General features: G+C 42.3%; 1 pseudogene; it reads right to left on the reverse strand.

Annotated features, from left to right (window-relative positions):
* Window positions 1–8,386: 8,386 nt before the first annotated feature.
* LOC147619726 (protein JINGUBANG-like) lies at window positions 8,387–9,155 on the reverse strand (annotated as a pseudogene).
* Window positions 9,156–19,737: the final 10,582 nt, after the last annotated feature.

Genomic DNA, 19,737 nt, shown 5'->3' on the forward strand with positions numbered 1-19,737 from the left:
ACATTATCGAACGTGAGACAACCGCACAAGTGCATCATTACTTATCAATGTTCATCGAACGTGAGACAATTGCAACAAGTGTATCATTACTTATCAATGATCGAACAAGTGCATCAGACATAAGCTTCTATACATAATCACTAGAGAGCATCATACATGAGCTTCATTACTAGAATCGAGAGAGAGAGAGAGAGAGTTGTGGAGTCGTGTGTATCGATAGGTGTGCAGATGAGAGAGTCAACATTGAGTGACTAGAGAGAGAGAGAGATGATAAAGCCAAAGTTAATGCAACTAATAGTATACATTAAGACAAGTTATAAAAGTGTTTAAAAGAGGATCTTGCTAGAGTGAGTGGCACACACTTTACCCAACTCCCTCTCTCTGTCTTCTTTTCGTGTGCCTGCTCCTCTCTCTTTCTACTACAGTCATTTTACTTTGTAAACATCTTCTATGTATTTGAAAAGTCTATTTTTGACAAGAAAGTGCCATACCCAAAAACCTACACTTACATAATAAAAGCTATCGTTAGATTTTGGAGTGTCTTATACATGTTGCACTCCTCATCTACACACCTACCGTGACAGAGAGAGAGAGAGAGTTGTGAAGTGTATCATGAGAGAGAGAGAGAGAGAGGGGGAGGAAGAGAGAGAGAGTCGTGACAGATAGAGAGAGAGGGAACATTAGATGACATTTTTAATAGTTTTGTGAGTTCCTAAAGAATAATGTTTAGTATTGTTTTATATTTTAAGAAAATAGAGGGAGAAAAGGTAATTTATTAGGGATTATGTATATTTTAAGAGAAAAAAAAGCACTCCTCATCTACACACCTATCGTGAGAGAGAGAGAGAGAGAGAGAGAGAGAGAGAGAGAGAGAGAGAGAGAGAGAGTTGTGAAGTGTATCATGAGAGAGAGAGAGAGAGAGAGAGAGAGAGAGAGAGAGTTGTGAAGTGTATCATGAGAGAGAGAGAGAGAGAGGGGGGGGAGGAAGAGAGAGAGTCGTGACAGATAGAGAGAGAGGGAACATTAGATGACATTTTCAATAGTTTTGTGAGTTTCTAAAGAGAGGAAAATAATGTTTAGTATTGTTTTATATTTTAAGAAAAGAGAGGGAGAAAAGGTAATTTATTAGGGATTATGTATATTTTAAGAGAAAAAAAAAGAACTCCGCATCTACACACCTATCGTGACAGAGAGAGAGAGAGAGAGAGAGTTGTGAAGTGTACCGAGAGAGAGAGAGTTGTGAAGTGTATCGAGAGAGACACAGAGAGAGAGAGAGTTGTGAAGTGTATCGAGAGAGAGAGAGAGAGAGAGAGAGAGAGAGAGAGAGAGAGAGAGAGTTGTGAAGTGTATCATGAGAGAGAGAGAGAGAGGTGGGGAGGAAGAGAGAGAGAGAGAGATATTCATTTTTATGAGTCACGACATCATGAAATTAAACTTAAAGATAATATGATGTAAACTTTGATCCATGAAATACTCATGCCACGTTACCAACCAAGTATCGCATGGATCACACACAATAAAAATAATACAAGCCGCATCAAGTAAGTTTACGACATTTTTTCGACCGTGTTAATGATCAAATGCCGCAATATGCAAAAAACAATATATGCACTAGCGGACGACACCAACTTGCCGCGTTAACGACAAAATGCCGCCCGAATCTATGGGAATACGAATAGGATACGGACATACACTGGCCGCGTTACCGACCATATGCCCGCATTTGACAAAGGGAAGGGAAGGGAAGGTGACAACGCTATAACGATGCTATGCTTGCCGCGTTACCGACTAGTACTGCTACGGCGTGCCATACTTACCATAGGACAAACCAGCCACGTTACCGACTATGTGCCCCACGATAAGCACCATTCCGAAGAATGGCCTTACACACACACACCCCTCATGTGGCGGACCACCCACATCCTGCCGCGCATTGCGACCATGGGCGACTGCCCGCACGAACACACACACACCCACACACACCCACACACATACACACACACACACACACAACTGTCATTACCTGTGTATACTGTCAGCAATGAACTCCCAAAGGGCCCCCCGGGCCCGTATATATACAAAAATGTAGCCCGCCCCTAAATGACGACCGCGGCGGCGGGCCCGCCGGGGTTTTAAAATTCCCAGTGGGACCGCCGGGTATTGCAAAAATCCCGGCGGGATTTTAGCTGGCTACCAAGGAACCTCCCACCAGCTTTTTTGGGAACATGTTAACATGTTAACAGATGTTATTAACAAAAAAAAATTTGTGATCACGTGAATATAAAATCATTGATTGCAGATGATGCTCTTTGGTGTTTGGGATGATGTATGGTATGCTACAATGTATGTGCAACAGTGAGAGAGCTCAGATTTGAGGTGGTTCTTGGACGGATTACATATTTTGTCATTGCCTTTTTTGGGACATTACATGCTTGTGCACTATGTAGCTTGTCTTGGTTGCAGTCTTAGGCTGTGATTGCTCATTGGTTCATTGCATTTGAGTCCTATTGGACATCCTCATTACTTATTTTCTATGTTGGACACCTAGTTAGGCAGAGATCAGTGGACACGGGCTAGCTTAGGGGTTGGTAGGCTCCCCGAGCGACATTAGGTTAGCTTAGAGGTTAGCGGGTTTAGCAAACCCTCTCTGTCGGGAGGCCCTTTGGATGCTTTTTGATGTTGAGAGATAGCAGATGCATTGACGTTGTTCAGTGGATGTATTGATACGGTTTATGCACATTTGGACATAGAGGTGTACAGTCAGATTTCACCTATTTTGCTGGGAAGACTCTATCGAATTTTTGTTGGGATTTTTTCTGCTTGGTGAAACATGTCATCAGAAAGCATGAATGTCAGTGTGATTACGGGCGAGAAGCTTGGAAAGAATAATTATCCTCCTGCATGGAGATTCAAAATCAAGAATTTTCTTATTGGCAAAGACTTATGGGATGTAGTAGATGGCACAGAGGCCAGACCACAGGGTGATGATGCTGCAGTCAAAGCATGGGTGAAAAAGACTCATTAGGCTATTCATTAGCATACTTGGGCATATACAGGACAAGAATACTTGGGCATATACTTGGGGACCAGAATACTGCTAAAGATGTTTGGGATGCAATTGCCAAGCTATTCGAGACAAGCACTAAGGCTCGAAAGTTGCAGCTAAAACATGAGTTGCATGATGTGGAACGGAAGTCATCTAGTATTTAAGACTATGTCTTGAAGATCGGGAGCATTACCGACCAGCTTGGTAGCATTGGAGTCAAAGTTAATGATGATGACTTAGTCGTAGCATGTTTACATGGCTTGGGCAAGGAGTAGCAGTCACTTGTCACTAGTATCTCTGTAAGACAGAACATCCTGTCATTCAATGACCTCATCCCCTTTTTGATTAGTGAGGAGACCAGGCTGACCAAAGAAGGAGTCATTGTTTGCAAGCACAAGTGGTGCCTCCAGTAGTAGCAGCAAGAAAGAGGAACATGCATTGGTTACAGGTGGTCATGGTGGAAATGCACGAGGCCGAGGTCAAGGCCAAGGACGTGGAGGCTACCAGGGTAATCAAAATTAGGTTGCAGACATTTTTACCAAATCATTGTGCCAAGAGAAGTTAGAGTACTTCCACCATGCTATGGGAGTACACAGCTTGAGTGATGCAAGCTCAAGCACTCATCCTCCTCGTCGCGTGACTTGAGCTTGAGGGGGAGTGTTAATGCATATGGCACACACGATGCCAGGTTGTATCCGCCAGCTCATACTAGATAGGTGGAGCACATGTGTATGGTGAATAAGCGAGACACGTAGCACATTGCTACCCTGCACCGTCAGTTGTAGTGTGTGTGTGTAGTGCCACGTATATAAGGCAAACTTAGTCATTTTCAGATGTAGCACACTCATAAAGCAATAGAAGAGAGCAGAGCCTAAGAAACTCCCTTCCACCATATCTCTGTGCGTGTGTATGCATGTATGATACCTATCACACTCGTGTGACAGTTAGGTCAATATGCTATGCAATAAGCTTAATATGCAATTTTCTTATGCATAAGCCTATTATGCATAATTTGCTTATTGCATAAGCCTATTGCATAAGCCTTATGCAATAGTTTTATGCATAAGGCCTATTGCATAATATGTTAAAATGAACTAACTTTTTGATTTATTATGATAACTGTTTGTAGTTCTATTCAAGTGAACAACCACCAAGGGTTTAGGCCATGGGGCGGCTCATACGGATTCTCAAAGAAGAGGTAAGCCCTCTTTTTCCATTCTTTGTTTATGCTTCTTGTCTTCAAGTTTTTGCACCTTTGGATGCCGGGGATTAGGGTTGAGTAAATAGGCTATGCATAAGCGCTATGCATAAGCCCTATGCATAGGGTATGCATAGGCCATGCATAGGGGCTATGGCCCCTACGCATAGCCTATTATGCATAAGCGCTATGCATAAAGGCTATGCATAGGCTATGCATAGGGGTTACGGCCCTTATGCATAGCTGATGCATACCCTATGCATAGGGTATGCATAGGTTATGCATAAGGCCTAGATGTATAAGGGGTATGCATCGGCTATGCAGAAGGGTTACGACTCCTATGCATAGCCTATGCATAGCCTATGCATATGCTATGCATATGCTATGCATAGGGGCTACATCCCCTATGTATAGCCGAAGCATATCCTAGTAATAGGGTATGCATAAGCACTATGAATAAGGGCTATGCATAGGATATATGTAAGGTATGCATAGGTGCTATGCATAAGGACTATACATAGGGTATGTAACATAGGCTTATGCATAGAGATATGGGGCATTGTGATAGGCCATCTAGAATGCTATTTATATCAAGTTAGGAGTGGTTATCCATGAGTAGGTGGTTATAGTGAGCCCTCGATCTTTTCACTATCTTTCTCTTGTAAAAGAGGATTTTCCCTTGGCTTTAATAGTGGGGAGCATGTGGAAAGTCCTCAGAAGCTATCATCCAAAAGGGGCATTGTCCACCCTGCTTGTCTAAGAAGTATTGTAGGAGGTCTCAACAATGTTCTAATATCACATGTTGCCTTTATTATCTAAGGTTGTGTTGTTGTTTTCTCTTGTTGGGTTGACATTGTCGAGGTAAGCTCTCTTATTCATTCAATCTCATGTTTATTGCACCCTTGGGTGCTAGGTTTAGGGTTTAGGCTTATGCATAGAGATATGGGATATTGTTATAGGCCATCTAGAATGCTATTTATGTCAAGTTAGGAGTGGTTATCCGTGAGTAGATGTGGGGGGATCCCTCGATCTTCTCACTATCCTTATCTTGTAAAAGAGGAGTTGCCTTTGGCTTTAATAGTGGGGAGCATGTGGAAAGTCTTCGGGAGCTATCATTCGAAAGGGGCAATGTCCACCCTGCTTGTCTAAGTAGTATTGTAGGAGGTCTCAACAATGTTCTAATATCACATGTTGGATTTTTTGTCTAAGCTTTAAGCATGGCTTTTGTTATAGCAATCATGTTTTTTTGCCTCATGCATGTATGTATAGGCAATGTTGATCAATCCCTCATCACAAGACCTTGATCTGGCAAATCTGCTATCTATTATAAATGAACGATATGGGCATCAAGCTTGGTCTCAGTTTACTCAGACACATGTATGGTTCCATAAACCTTTTAACATACACAAAGTTAACCTTTTATTTGTTCTATAAGTCTTATTTTTTAATCTTATATGTAGGCGGGCTTACAATATGGCCAGTCGTCGACGCCATGGAAAAAATCTACCCCATTTGGCTAGTCGGGGCATACCAAGCCTTGGATAGGCGTGGGGCCGAGTGGTGCAGGCTCATCACGATATGGTTGTTATGATGATCCCACTCCACCTTCCTCGATTAGATCTACCCTCGCTCCCTCACATTTATCTCTTCACCACCATGACTATGACATAGTAAGGAGTCTAGGGGGGCTAGTAGATATGCTAGCGGGGGGGAGCCGGCTGCTTTTGCTTTGGCAAAAGCAGCACTATGTCTTTGCTTCTCAAAGGAGTGGATGAAGAGACGAATCAAGCTTTTTCTCTCTAATAGGAGAGCAAAAATCAAGAGAGCAGCAAAGAATAATTTGGAGAAGCCCAACGTTTGTATGGTTGAGGAGTGGCAGCATGCACCAGCTTCGTGAGAAAGCACCCATGTGATTTTCAACAACAAGCGACGGCGAGTGCTTCCTAACTATACAGAAGCGAGGGACTTCACACTTTGGCTCGGGAGGAAAGTCCTCCTTCATTGCTCGTTAAGTGCCGTTTTTAGTAATCATTTCTTCTCCTCTTTCATTTTGTTTAGTACTATATTGTTTTTTTAACTGATTGTATATTTTCTTAATTGTTTTCTGTAGAGGGAGCTTGTTGGGCGTGACCCAACAAACAAGGAGTACAAATATGGATACAGAGCCCCCTATCCCACAATTGTGGGCACGGATGCGTACGGGAGGCATACACTTGGATGAGTCCATTTTGGGGACTCAAGCAGATGAGGTAAGTGAGCCTAAACCCTTCTCTTTTCTACATCTAATTTTATTTTGTTTCCCTTGCATACCTTGCGCTTGTTGATGGCATGTATGTAAGTAGGATGAAGGGAAAGAGGAAGAGTAGGATCCTGATTATGAGCATGAAGCGATGGAAGGAAGTGAAGAGGATGATGATGATGATCACTCGGAATCCAATGAGGATTCCAGTTAGCCACCTCTTCATTATTGTAGACATTTTTTGTATATATGGCCAAAGGCCCGACACTTTGAGAAATAAAATAAATTTTTGGCTTAATTGTATTCTTCACAATCTATGTGTTTCTTATGTTTGTGTTTGTGTCATAAAACTGAAACTGTGACTTTGTTTTAATTTAAAAAAAAGAGCTGGAGCAGACTGGGGAGTCTTGTGAAGACTCCCCAGTCTGTCCCAGCTCTTTTTTTTTAAACGCTGCAGTTCTTTTGCTGTTGAGCAGTGCAAATAGCAACGAAATATCATTACTGAGCATCGATATTTCACTGTTATAAGCAGCGAACCCATTGCAATGAAAATAGCCCGTCATCTGCTACCGTTCTAGTTATAAAAACGTTGTTATTTTCGCTGCTACATCCTCATTCTGTTGTAGTGTTTAATTTATATTTATTGCACTCTTGGGTGCTGGGGTTTTAATTTTATATGCATTAAGCTTATGCTTAAGCTTAGTGCATAAAGCATATGCCTATGCTTCATGTAAAAGCTTTATGCATGCCTAAGCTTATGTATAAGGCATAAAGCTTTAAGCTTAAAGATTGTGCTCTTATTTTTTTATTTATATTTATTGCACCCTTGGGTGCCGAGGTTTTAATTTTATATGCACTAAGCTTATGCCTAAGCTTAGTGCATAAAGCTTATGCCTAAGGTTCATGTAAAAGCTCTATGCATGCCTAAGCTTATGCATAAATCATAGAGCTAATGCATGCATAAAGCTTTAAGCTTAAAGATTATGCATAAAGCTTTATGCATGCCTAACCTTATACATAAAGCATAGACCTAATGCATGCATAAACCTTTAAGCTTAAGGCTTATGCATAAATCATAGAGCTAATTCATGCATAAATCTATGGCTAATGCTTTATGCGCATACATAAGCTTATGCATAAAGCATAGAGCTAATTCATGCATAAATCTTTAAGTTTAAAGCTTATGCATAAAGCTTTATGTATAGAGCTTAATGCATGCTTTAAGCTTATGCATAAAGCTTTATGCCTAAGCTTATGCATTAAAGCACAATGCGTTTAAGCTTTATGCATAGAGCTTATGCAAGTTTTAAGCTTATGCATTAAAGCTCAATGCATAAACTTATGCATAAGTTTATGCCTAAATCTCTATGCATGTATAGAGTATACACATAATACATATGTTTTTTAAGTCCTCCAATAGATATGTATGGTATACACATAATAGGTTTCATACACATAATGGGACAGATTGGGGATAACACCCCAGTTTGTCCCAAAAATAATTGTTCTCTGCGTCGCTTATTAGCGATGCTTATAGTGTCGCTTATAGCCGACAAAAAAATAGCATCGCTTACACCCCTACACTTTTTCAGTTTTCTTTATAAAGGCCACGCTATAAACGCCGTTACTCCCTCTTTTTGTTATAGTGGCGCTTATAGCGGTGAAAAAATAGCGTCACTTACACCCCGACACTTTTCCAGTTCCTTTTATAAAACCTGGCTATAAACGCCGCTAGGTTTTTCCAGTTTTAAAACGTGTCGTTTATATGACATTCATCATCGTGTAAATGACGTATTTAAAAAAATCTGTCATTTCGAGCTCATCTCTAAGGGGGGGTTGTGTTGTAGTGCATCCATGCTTCAAATAAAAGGCAAGACCCCAACAAGTTATACAAACCAAGGATTTAGTCATAAATAAGGGGGATTTTGAGCTTGTTTTGAGAATAAAGTACATGACAAAGGAAGCCAATGCCCTCGGAGAGAGGTTTCAAGGCAAATTTGGCGCCTTCCTTTGATCTCTGCCACACGTTGACGGAGGAGTCGGATCCAGCAGAGTATAAGATGCCGATGTCCGGCCGTAAGGCGAGCGCATTGAGTCTTGACGGATGACGTGTGGGCACAGTCCAGTGTGGCAACCGGCACCAGCTTGTGGAGCTTTTTCCAAACCTTGATGGTGCTGTCTGCAGAGGCGGTGTAAATGAAGCCGTCTTGTGAACTCACCACGATAGCGTTAATGGCGTCGTGATGGGCTTTGACAGACTGGATGCAGCGCATGGTGCTCAGGCTCCACACTTTGAAGGTTTTGTCCCACGACGCGGAGTATAGAACGGTGCTGTTGCCGTCGTGGGCCACTGCCATGGCGGAGATGGTATCCACGTGCTGAATCCACAGGCGTTTATGATGGCGACGGATCTGCACATAGCTCTTGCTGACGATAAGATTCCGAAGGTAATCGGCGGTGGTGGGGAGCGTCCGGAAGAGCTTGTATTGGATGCCGGCGGCATCTGGGCGGCGCCAAACCCTGATCTTATGGTCCTTGTGGGCGGAAAAGATTGTGTCGTCCGTGACAAGGAGGGCTTTCACGGCGACATTGCCGATGCGGAAGCGGGCGCACTCCGGGAGCTTGGGTGTTTTGAAGACGAGGATGTCGCCGGAGTGGAGGCCGGTGTAAATTGTTGTAGATTATTGGTCCTATGCAGCCAAAGAAGACATTAAGTGATTGTGTTGAGGGTGTGTGAAGGAAAACATTGTGAGGAAGAGAGGAGACACGGCTAGAACTGCATGGCTGCTGTTATTAACTGCAGAGGATACAAAAGAAAAAGAAAAGAACGTGGAAGGGTGATTACAAGTCTGCATGCATGGCGGGGAGGAGGGATGTGCATACAAGGACAAACCCCCCCTTCTTATACATACTATACTTTAACTACCCTTACACAGCAAGAACAACATAACAAGAACATCAGTTAACTACTTTTTGGCGCCCACCCCAAGACCCCCTAGTCCATGGTCATCAGCACTTTCCACGTTCTCTGCCTCGTCACCTGCTTGCTTGCACATCTGTCCCTGTGATGTGTCATTGGCCGACACCACCAACAATCCCCCTTTCGGCCTATGGCACTTGCTTGTGTCTTCTGACAGTGTAATCAATTTTACTTGTTCAATTGTCTTTAGTTCTTGCAGTCCTATGGCTTCCCTGAGTTGCAGAATCCTCTCCCTTGGCAGTGGTTTGGTTAAGATGTCTGCCAACATGGTAGTTATTGGACAATACTCAAGACTGATTGCTCTTTTACAAAGTGAAATTTTATGTCTACATGCTTCACTTTCTTACTCGGTGCACTTTGTCTTGCCTCTGATTGTCTGACCACCACAGGGTCATAGGCCTCACCTTGATTTCCAGCCTTCCTTCCTGCACGAAATTGCCTATCCAAAGACATTCTTTCACGCCTTGTGCCAATGCCAAGTACTCAGCCTCCCACGCACCCTTGCAAGTTGCCGCGTATTGCTCAACAGAATTGCACTTCTCCCCATCATCACCACCATGCCACTTGTAGACCTACCAGTGGCTATGTCTCCAGCCCAATCAGCATCTACAAAACACTGTACATCCAAACTGTCCCCTTCATACCTCAGCCCGAACCACTTTGTTCCCTTCGGGTACCGCAGTACCCTTTTTGCCGCATTCCAGTGTGCCAGGCTCGGTCTTTCCAAGTACCTACTCAGCCTTCCCACTGCCATCGAGATGTCTGGTCTAGTGCAGGTTGCTGCATACAATATCAAGCTTCCCACCAATGATCGGTAAGGCACGTCTGGTGGTAGATCCTCACTAGGATTGTTAATATCTCCTAATTCCATTGGCGTCATCGCTGTCGTTGCCTCCTTCATCCGGAACCGCTTTAGCATGCAGTCCACATAGTGCCGCTGGCAGATGCTTAGCACTTTCTTTATCATATCATACTTGATTTCCAGACCAAGACAGTAATCGATCTCTCCCCCATGTGTCATGGAGAAACTTCTTCATTATTTGCTTTGTGGCCTTCATCCTCTCACAGTGATGATGATGATGTCGTCCACATATACTGACAATAGCACATCTTCATCCTCATGGCTGTAAACGCTGGCTTCCACTTCATTGCACCTGAATCCTTCCCCTTTTAGCATTTGGTCTAACTTCAAATACCAGCTTCTGGAGGCCTGTTTGAGGCCATAATTCGTGCCCCCCTCTGCTATCTGTACCTGTAGGGGCCTGCATATAGATCTCTTCCTATATCTCCCCATGGAGAAAGGTTGTTTTTACATCCATCTGTTGGATTAGCCACCCCCTGGAGCAAAGGTGTCATTGTAGTCTATCCCTTCAACCTGGCTAAACCCCTTTGCCACCAGGTGCGCTTTGTATTTTGAGATCTACCCGTTAGGCCCCCTTTTGATTTTGAAGACCCACTTGTTTCCTATTGCTCTTCTCCCTGTCGCGGAAGGTATGACCACTCCCATGTTCCGTTTTCTTCATGTGACTTTAGCTCATCCTCTATTGCCTTCTTCCAATCCTCCCAATTGTCCCTAGCTTGTGCTTCCTGCATTGACCTTGGTTCATCTTTCCCCTGTAGTCCTACCACGAAGACAAAATTAGCATCCCTGAGCAAAACAGATGGCCTGCGTTCCCTTTGAGGCCTGACTTAGCACGGTGCGCTTCCATTCCTAGTAGCGTTGCAATTTAGGGCTGAAAAGTCCCGCAACAGAAAACATCATCCCTAAACGTATTTACGGAACCTACGGAAAGTCATTACGATCTCAACTACGACCTTTCCGAGTATATTGAAAGAAAGAGGCTCTATGGCATTCGATTTTTTATTTTATTTTTAACAAACTGTGTAGATCTTGATGCATGATGGTTATTTGATGCTTTTATTTATGTACCAAAAGGCTGCATTTACATCTTTATCCCTGATTTAACATACTTCACGCCCTGTTCAACAAGTTACAAATCAAGGTCTATCTTTCATCTTCAAATACAAAAGAAGATTTTTCCCATGATATTTGATATCCAAGCTGGATATCAAATACAAAAGAAGATTTTTCCCATGATATTTGATATCCAAGCTAGATTAAGCTTCAATCAAAACCTCAGACACAAGTGGTCTAGTACCAACTGGATTCTCAATCAAGGCCACAAATGTACCTGTTTTTCTTTTTTATACCATCTTTTAGCCCTTGGACCAAATTTTATTGGTCTTACCCTTGGCTTCAACTCTGTTCAACACCTGAATACAAAAAAAGCAATTGATTAGGCTCAACCTAGTATGCTTGAATGTTTTCCCTTCCATACAGAGAGTCAAGATATGGTTGCCTACAATGCCTGAATCATCTACACTATCTCAACCTTATTCAATTTATTGACCAAATGTATAGACCAGCACATCTGAACACATTTGTACATGAGTCCTGTCACATCCATCCCTGCATCAACAACTTCTTTAAATACGATGGGTGGATGCATGGTAAGGTGGTACACTTTGGACTAGTAGAAATAGCGGTTTTTGGGTTGTGGTTTGCAACTTGGAAATGAACTTTGAATTGGAAAAAAATGAAAATATTTTGAAAACTAAGAAAAGGAAATGTACATAATTGAAAAGATAGTGGGGGGGATAATTGAAAGTGGCGGGGTAATTTTTTTTAAATGCAATCTCTACGTGTACTGCCTCATTCGAAAAACTCACAGTCAGCAGATCTCTTCTCTCTTCCTCTCCCCCACTGATAGTGGTTTGAGAACATGTCTGCGTCTTCGGAGATGGGGCTAACTCAAATTGCAGGACGAAGACACAAAGGTGGTCCTTCTCTCTCTCTCTCTCTCTCTCTCTCTCACACACACACACACACACGTGCACACACACACACACACACACACACACACACACACACACACACATCGCTCCATCAACCTGTTAATCGAGCTCCACAGATGTTGGTGGTCTTGAGCTCAATATATAAGAGACAAGGAGAGTGTGTTTGCTTGTCTAACCAAGTTTTTCTACATGCCAGAAGCGGGCACCTACCAAGTTTCGCCACCCAAAGTTAGAGACAGAGCCATTGAAAGAATTTTGTAGGACTTCAGAGGATTTTTCCACAGTGTATGGTCTCAATCTTGAGGGGGAGGATGCAAGGCATCTGACTCCCAATGAGGTGCCACTAAAGCATTGGCTACGAGTGTTTTCAGAGCTCCCCAAGAAAGACAAGAAGGTATTGTTGCTAATGGCAAAGCAAGAGCACTATCTACCCTTGTATACATTATATAAATAGGTTTACCAAACTACACCCTCAAACTATTTTGTGGGCCTTCAATTCACCCAAGTCTACGTCTACTAGGTCTGCGCTGGTCCTGTGAAGTGGGCCATATTTGTTGAGCAGGTTATTAAGAAAACAAGTGTCGATGGTAATTGCACAAAAAAAAGAACTCAGTGGATGTGCGAGGTAGGTGTACAATCGTCGATGTCATCTATGAGCTGTGGTATAACACTATCTCAGGATGCATGCACTCCATTGGCACAAGGTAGCCTATATGAGGCAAAGGTGGAGGTCTCATGTCAGGTGCATACATTGGTGGATGACATTTTACTGAATACCAAGTGCAGCAAAGAAGCTACATTGTTGGCTCTTGGTATAGCGACAGCAAAGGTAGAGGAGGTAAAGTGCAGCTTGCATCACATTGAAGGTGCAATTGAATACCACACCATGATGCATCCGTCAAATAACATGTCCCTTGATGCACAAGAATAAGCAGAGCGACAGCTTCAAGATAAACTTTGCATCACTAGAGAAGCTATAGAAAAAGCAAAGGTATGTACATTTGTTAAAGAAAGTCCATGCCATGTTCATTGCCTCTTTGTCTCTGTGTTTATAGGCCAATTTAGACCATAAGAATGAGGCTCTGGAGAAAGCAGATGCTAATACAGCTTTCATGATGGGTGTGAAGTTAGAGAACTCTAGCACGATGATCATTTAACAACCGCCAAAGATTCTTTTGCATGAGGATAGTATGCTGATTGTGACGGAAAGTTACCCATGGTGTGGCCTCAGGTTTGGAGCGGACTAGTCTGTTGTTGGTTTGTTTATATTACCTTGCAAGCATGCATACCATATGTTTTGCTACTCTTATGTATGTGTCAAAGATTGCAATTGGTTGTAGCCATGCCATACCCGAAGAAGAAGCTAAAAAAATGGTGGGGTAAGAAAACCACTTGGTCATGCCATGCTTGAAAACAAAGGTAGCAACCTATACTCTTTAACTGGTTTTATTTGATTAGCATTTTTGGGCATTTGTTAATATTGGACCTTTAAGCACTTGCTATATGCCAGTCCATTTGAAACCGATTAAAACCCATTTGCAATGCTTCCAAACTATTACAGTGGGTGTTAATCTAGTGATTGAGAACCTATTGTTATGCTCCATACATATAAACTAGTTGTCAATGGACTCAAACAAATAGTCCAAAACCATTTCAAGTTTCCCTTCTCTTATAAACTTGTCTTTAAACAGTTGCCATTTGTCATACTCTCAATCTATAAACCGGCTATCAACAAGTTGGTAGGCCAGTTGCCATTTGTCATACTCTCAATTTATAAACTGGTCGTCAACCAGTGGTGGTTAACCAACCCATAAACTGGTTTCAAAGGGGTTGGAAAATGATGGTTAAAAACCATTAAAGTGGCCCAATTTATAATCTAGTTTTAAGCAAGTTTTTAAGTTAATTACTACCGATGTTTATATAACTGGTTTGTCAACTTATAAATTGGTTTTAACCATTGGGTTGTAAACCCTCACAACCTATTATATGGTTATCAACCGGTTGGAAACCTATGGTGAAAAACCCTTTAGGGGTACCCCAACTTATAAACTCGGAATCCACTAGTTGGACAAACCATCAACCGGTTGCAAAGCTTTGTGTTGCAAATCACATGCTTTGCTCCCAACCTCAAAATTCATAGATGAATTACCATGTGTTAAAGCAATTTGTGTATGTATTCTTCTAATCATTTGAAAAATGTGCTATTACCAATGAATTTCAAAATGTGTAGGCTACACTTCACCACTGTCTTTTAGTAGGCAAGGAGGGGCAGAAGTAAGACCTGAATATGTTGATCTGAGTGAGGTTGTGGTGGAGAGCATAGGCTTCTCCTTCGTGCAATAAAGGAAACCCCCGAGAAAATGTCTCTTGTGGGAAGAACACCTCGTGAGTGTTTTTCGATCTCCATCATCATGCTTTCACATGATGAGACCACACTATTGATTCAGTAAGTGTTATCGCATTGTTGGCTTAGAAGAAGGGGAGGGTGATGTCAATAAGGAACCAAAGAACACCACTCCAAGAACTAAGTTGAGTGCAAGAGAGATGTCACCCGTGAGGCATGATGGAAGAAGCTCTCCAAGTGGGCACAATCACACTATAAGCATAGAACTGGGGCAAGCATGTACTAATCACGTGACTCGTTTTAGGATGCCAAAGGAGAAGGGTTTTGATGATTAGGGTGTGCTAAATGTTCAACTATCATCCATGAGGTAAGAAGGAAGCTCTCCAAACGGGCAAGCTTGTACTAACGGTGTGACGCGTTCTAGGACACCAAAAAGGAAGAGTTTTGATGATCAAGTTGAGCATTATTTATGAGTCATCCGAAAAGACCTAACCACTATCCCTAGTGCTAGCCACTTATATTTTCTTGTTCTTGTAGTTGAACAAGCTTCGCAAAATGTGACCTTGCACCAACTAGCAAAGAGGAAGAAGAAGAAGAGAAAGACTGATGTGCTGCCACCCTCAAGGGGTGTGCACTTGAAAGAAGACGTTCTGCTACCCGAGATATCAGCAACAACTACAGCATCTAGGTTTGTAGAGGGTGAGAAGAACAGAGAATTTAGAGTTAGAGATGAGCAAGCATCATGTGAACCATCTGTAACATAACACTCCTCTTTTTTCTCCGACAATCTCTCGATTAATATATTTCAAGTTTTATTTCGCTAGTATCCCTCTACAATCCTCTTTCAAGTTTTAACTTAGACATGGATACAAGAAGGAAACAATGCACAGATAGAATTATAGAAGAGACAACAATATTCATATATTTCAGAAAATATACATGTTTGTCACTTTGTGTGTGTGTGTGTGTGTGTGTGTGTGTGTGTGTGTCTATATATATATATATATATATACATGGGCTAATTTTAGGGGCGACGCGATGGTGAGGTGTCTGTGATGAATGTGAATGAGGACATGAATGTGTCTGTGATTGGGTTGGCCTTGGACGCGAATTCTCTCTTCTGCTCTTGACATTTCTTTCCACATTCTTTCCTCTGCTTGCCTAGTGGCCTCCTATTCTTGCCTTTGGGTCTCCAGCTCAACCTGTCTCCTAGATTCCACCCATTTATCCACCTTAGCTGTGCACCTCTCAAATTCATTGGTGGGCTTGCACTTTCCTTTCGTATTGTTCTTCTTGTTGGTGATTGCTACGCTCTTCGGCTTCCCTTGCGAAATCTCTTGCCCGCCTTATCTCTTCTTTTGCACGATCATGCACTGCCAAAATAATTATTTGTATAGATTTTATCATGAATTGTTTAACATGCAATTGAGTATGTTTGTGCAGATTAAGTTTCTGGACACAAAGGAAAATGTTTTGTTAGAAACCTCATAGAGCTCTACATAAGGTGATGGAGATGTTGATTATAAACATCACTTACATCAGGAATATTAAAAATCTTTTCTAGCAAAAGAAATGTGTTAATGCACATCCTCCATCCACAACTATTATCGCCTGGCTGGACTGGCACCTTTATCCTTCAATATCTCATGGTCTGAATAAGATTAGGATCTAATAACAGGTGTTCCACAACTGATGCAAACTTTCAAGCACATCTGAAAGGTCGATAAAACAAGCATTAGTACTTCAATAAATCTATTTAAATGATTGTGGAAGAGGAAAATGTCAATAGGTACTTACTCTCTAACACACGAACGTGATATTCGGACATAGAGTTTGCAAAGTAACATGTATTTTGTTCAATGTCATAATGAAGAAAACTCCAATGTGCGCTAAAAAAAAGGAGATAGGTGTTATAAAAAAAACACATACAAATTACGCAATATATGTTGTCAGTTCATAACTTAACATGAGACTCACTCTTGGTTATAAGCCGTGACAATAATTTACACCAGATCAAGGTTAACCCCCTGAAACCAGGCCATTAGGTCCAAAAATGATGTCCCCTCATTTTGCAATTGCCCTAATATGAGAGAGTCTATAACATATGTAATATTTTGTATCTCTGGTAGAAGAGAGAGACAATACCTGCAAGCAACAATGAATAGAAAATAGAATTAGGATTTGCATGAAAATAGAAATAGGATTTGTAAAAAATAGAATTATAAAATAGAATACAGCACAATCATGCCAACATACCATAGTGATACATGCACGACTCTATCTATGACTCCCAGTATCTCGCCACATCGTGAAACACGTAACTCAGTTGCATCTAAGCTAGTAACAAGCCTGCTTTCCCGAATTGTAAATGCCATAGTGGGCGGGAGCAATATTCTCCAATTTCCTTAATTCTCTAGTACTTTCTGCTTCAATGATGTTGATTTCTATATGAGTCCTATTGGCTTCTTGCCATGCATCATCATCTGCTTGATCATTAGAAAAAATATCACCATCACTGGTGGCAGAACCGGACGGTTGTGACTGTGCGGCAATAGCCTTCGGTTGTACTTGTGGTTGTGCCTTCGGTTGTGGTTATGCCTCCGGTTTTGGTTGTGCCTCAGTTATGGTTGTGCGTGAGGTTCTGGTTGTGCGGCATCTTGCTGATGCGGGCTGGTCTTGTGCTTTTGCTCTTCTCCAAGTCTGAGAGCAAGTGTCTTTGTCATGACCAACCGGTTGTCCTCAACTAGCCTTGTAAGAGGATCGAGGGGTGGGACCATCACGATCTCCAGCATGCGACAATCACTAACAGAGATAGGTCCTAATAGACGGTCATATCTGTACCTTAATCTACAAAGTGTATCAAAATCCCTAGGCATTATTGTAAGCCTATGGGCATGGGCAATGAGGAAATATGCATCTTTAAAAAACTCTATGAGCTAGTCTCTTCAGTAATTTCCTGGAGACACAAAACTGCAGATGCTTGCCATCGCATGCCAATACTCCAGTATAAACAAATTTCACACACAAGCCTCTAAAATGGTAGCTTGGCTACTGCAGATTGCATATGTTGCTCAATATGTTGAAGCTCTCTTATAACTGCCGTGTGGGCTTGATATCTTCTCCTCCTACCTTGCACACCTGAAGAGCGAGTCCGTAGGCCATTTCACTTATATCTACCCTTCGAGCAATTCACTTAGTACGCGCCATCTGATAAATAAACTCAGTAAGATCACAACTGAAAAAAAGCGGGATGCTTGCTTGCACCAATGCTTGGTACTGACCCACGTTAACAAGATCTTATCGTATAGTCTGTGAGAAACATGACCCAAAGGGGAGTCAGCACCAAAAGCGATTTGAGGCCAGCAAAATGCCAATGACACTCATATCGCTTGGTACTGACCCCGTGAGCAAAATGACACAAGGGGTTAGTACCAAGAGAAATGAGGCTTGCAGGATGTCACAAGTTGTATATCGCTTGGTACTGACCCCATTAGCAAAAATACCGTAAAAGGTCGTCAGTGCCTCATGACATAAAGCCAATAGGATGCCAACAAACTTTCTATCGATTGGTACTGACCCTGTGAGCAAAACAATCGCAAGTGGTCAATACCAAGCAAAATGGGGCTTGAAGGATGCCAAGGAGACTCTTGTCAGTTGTTGGTACTAACTCGGTGAGAGAAACGTGTCCCAAGCGAAGTCAGTACCAAGCGATATGGGGCCAGTGCGATGCCCACGAGCCACCTATTGCTTGGTACTGACCCCGTGAGCAAGGTGACCGCTAGGGGAACAATACCAAGCAAAATGGTAAGTGCAAATGAGACTCTCGTCCCTTGGTACTGACCCTGTGAGAAAAATGGCCGTAAAAGGGGTCAATACCAAGTGATATGGGCCATGTAGGATGCCAACGAGACTCGTGTCACTAGAAACATATCTCAAGGGGAGTGAGTACCAAGTGATATGGGGCCAGCACGATGCCCACCAACCTCCTATCGCTTGGTATTGACCCCTTGAGAAAAATAATCTTAAAAGGGGATCATTATTAAGCATGCCAACAAGACTCATACTGTTTGGTATTGACCTTGTGAGCAACGTATCTCAAGGGGAGTCAATACTAAGCGATATGGGGCCAGCACGATGCCCACGAGCCTCCTATTGCTTAGTACTAACTCCCCTTGAGAAAAATAATCTCAAAAGGGATCATTATTAAGGATGCCAACGAAACTCGTGCCGCTTGGTATTGACCCCATGAGCAACATGACCCTAAGGGGGTTAGGTACCAAGTGATATGGGCCAGTAGGATGCCAATGAGCCTCATATCTCACTTGGTGTAAAACATGTTAGCAACATTACCCTAATAGACCACAATACGTTAATAAAAGGTCATTACCAGGCGATAAAGAGCTCGAGGAGTGTTTGCAAGCCCCTTATCGCATGGTATTGACCTAAAAAACGAACACTTATGTTTAGGTCAAAAAATCTCAAAAAACCTACAGAAACGATGGATGTAGAGGCGATGGCGTTGTTTGAGTTTGGGGGGGTCGATGAGGAGGTAGATGCAGTCGTGAGGCAAAGGCCAAAGGGCACCGCGATAACGTTTCCAAAAAAAAAATCAAACACATGGAGTGAGAGTACCTAGCATATTGATGTGTCATTCATGAGTCAGACCTTATAAATGCCACTTATGATCATCAATACACACCACGGGTGGTGCTAAGACCACGTGGTACGGGACCACGTTGGTCGCCCTTGGGACCTTCATTCATTCGTGTTGAGTTCTCTGCAATCGCCCTTTGCGTCTCCCCTCTACATCGCCATCGCCCCTTCTTCTTCTTCTATCTCCACACGCAAACTGAGGCTTTTAATCAAATCTACAGGCATGCTTCTCTCTCTCTCTCTCTCTCTCTAATTAAACACTCATAATATTCATTCTGAACACACACACACACACACACACACACACACACACACACACACACACACACACACACACACATACATACACATAACCTTACAAAAAGAAACAAATTCTGCTCCATCTCTAACAACCTTACAGAAAAGAAAAATGTTATGATGT

This window comes from Cibotium barometz, chromosome 32 (assembly GCF_041138505.1).
Source record: "Cibotium barometz isolate CiBa-2024 chromosome 32, ASM4113850v1, whole genome shotgun sequence".
NCBI lineage: Eukaryota > Viridiplantae > Streptophyta > Polypodiopsida > Cyatheales > Cibotiaceae > Cibotium > Cibotium barometz.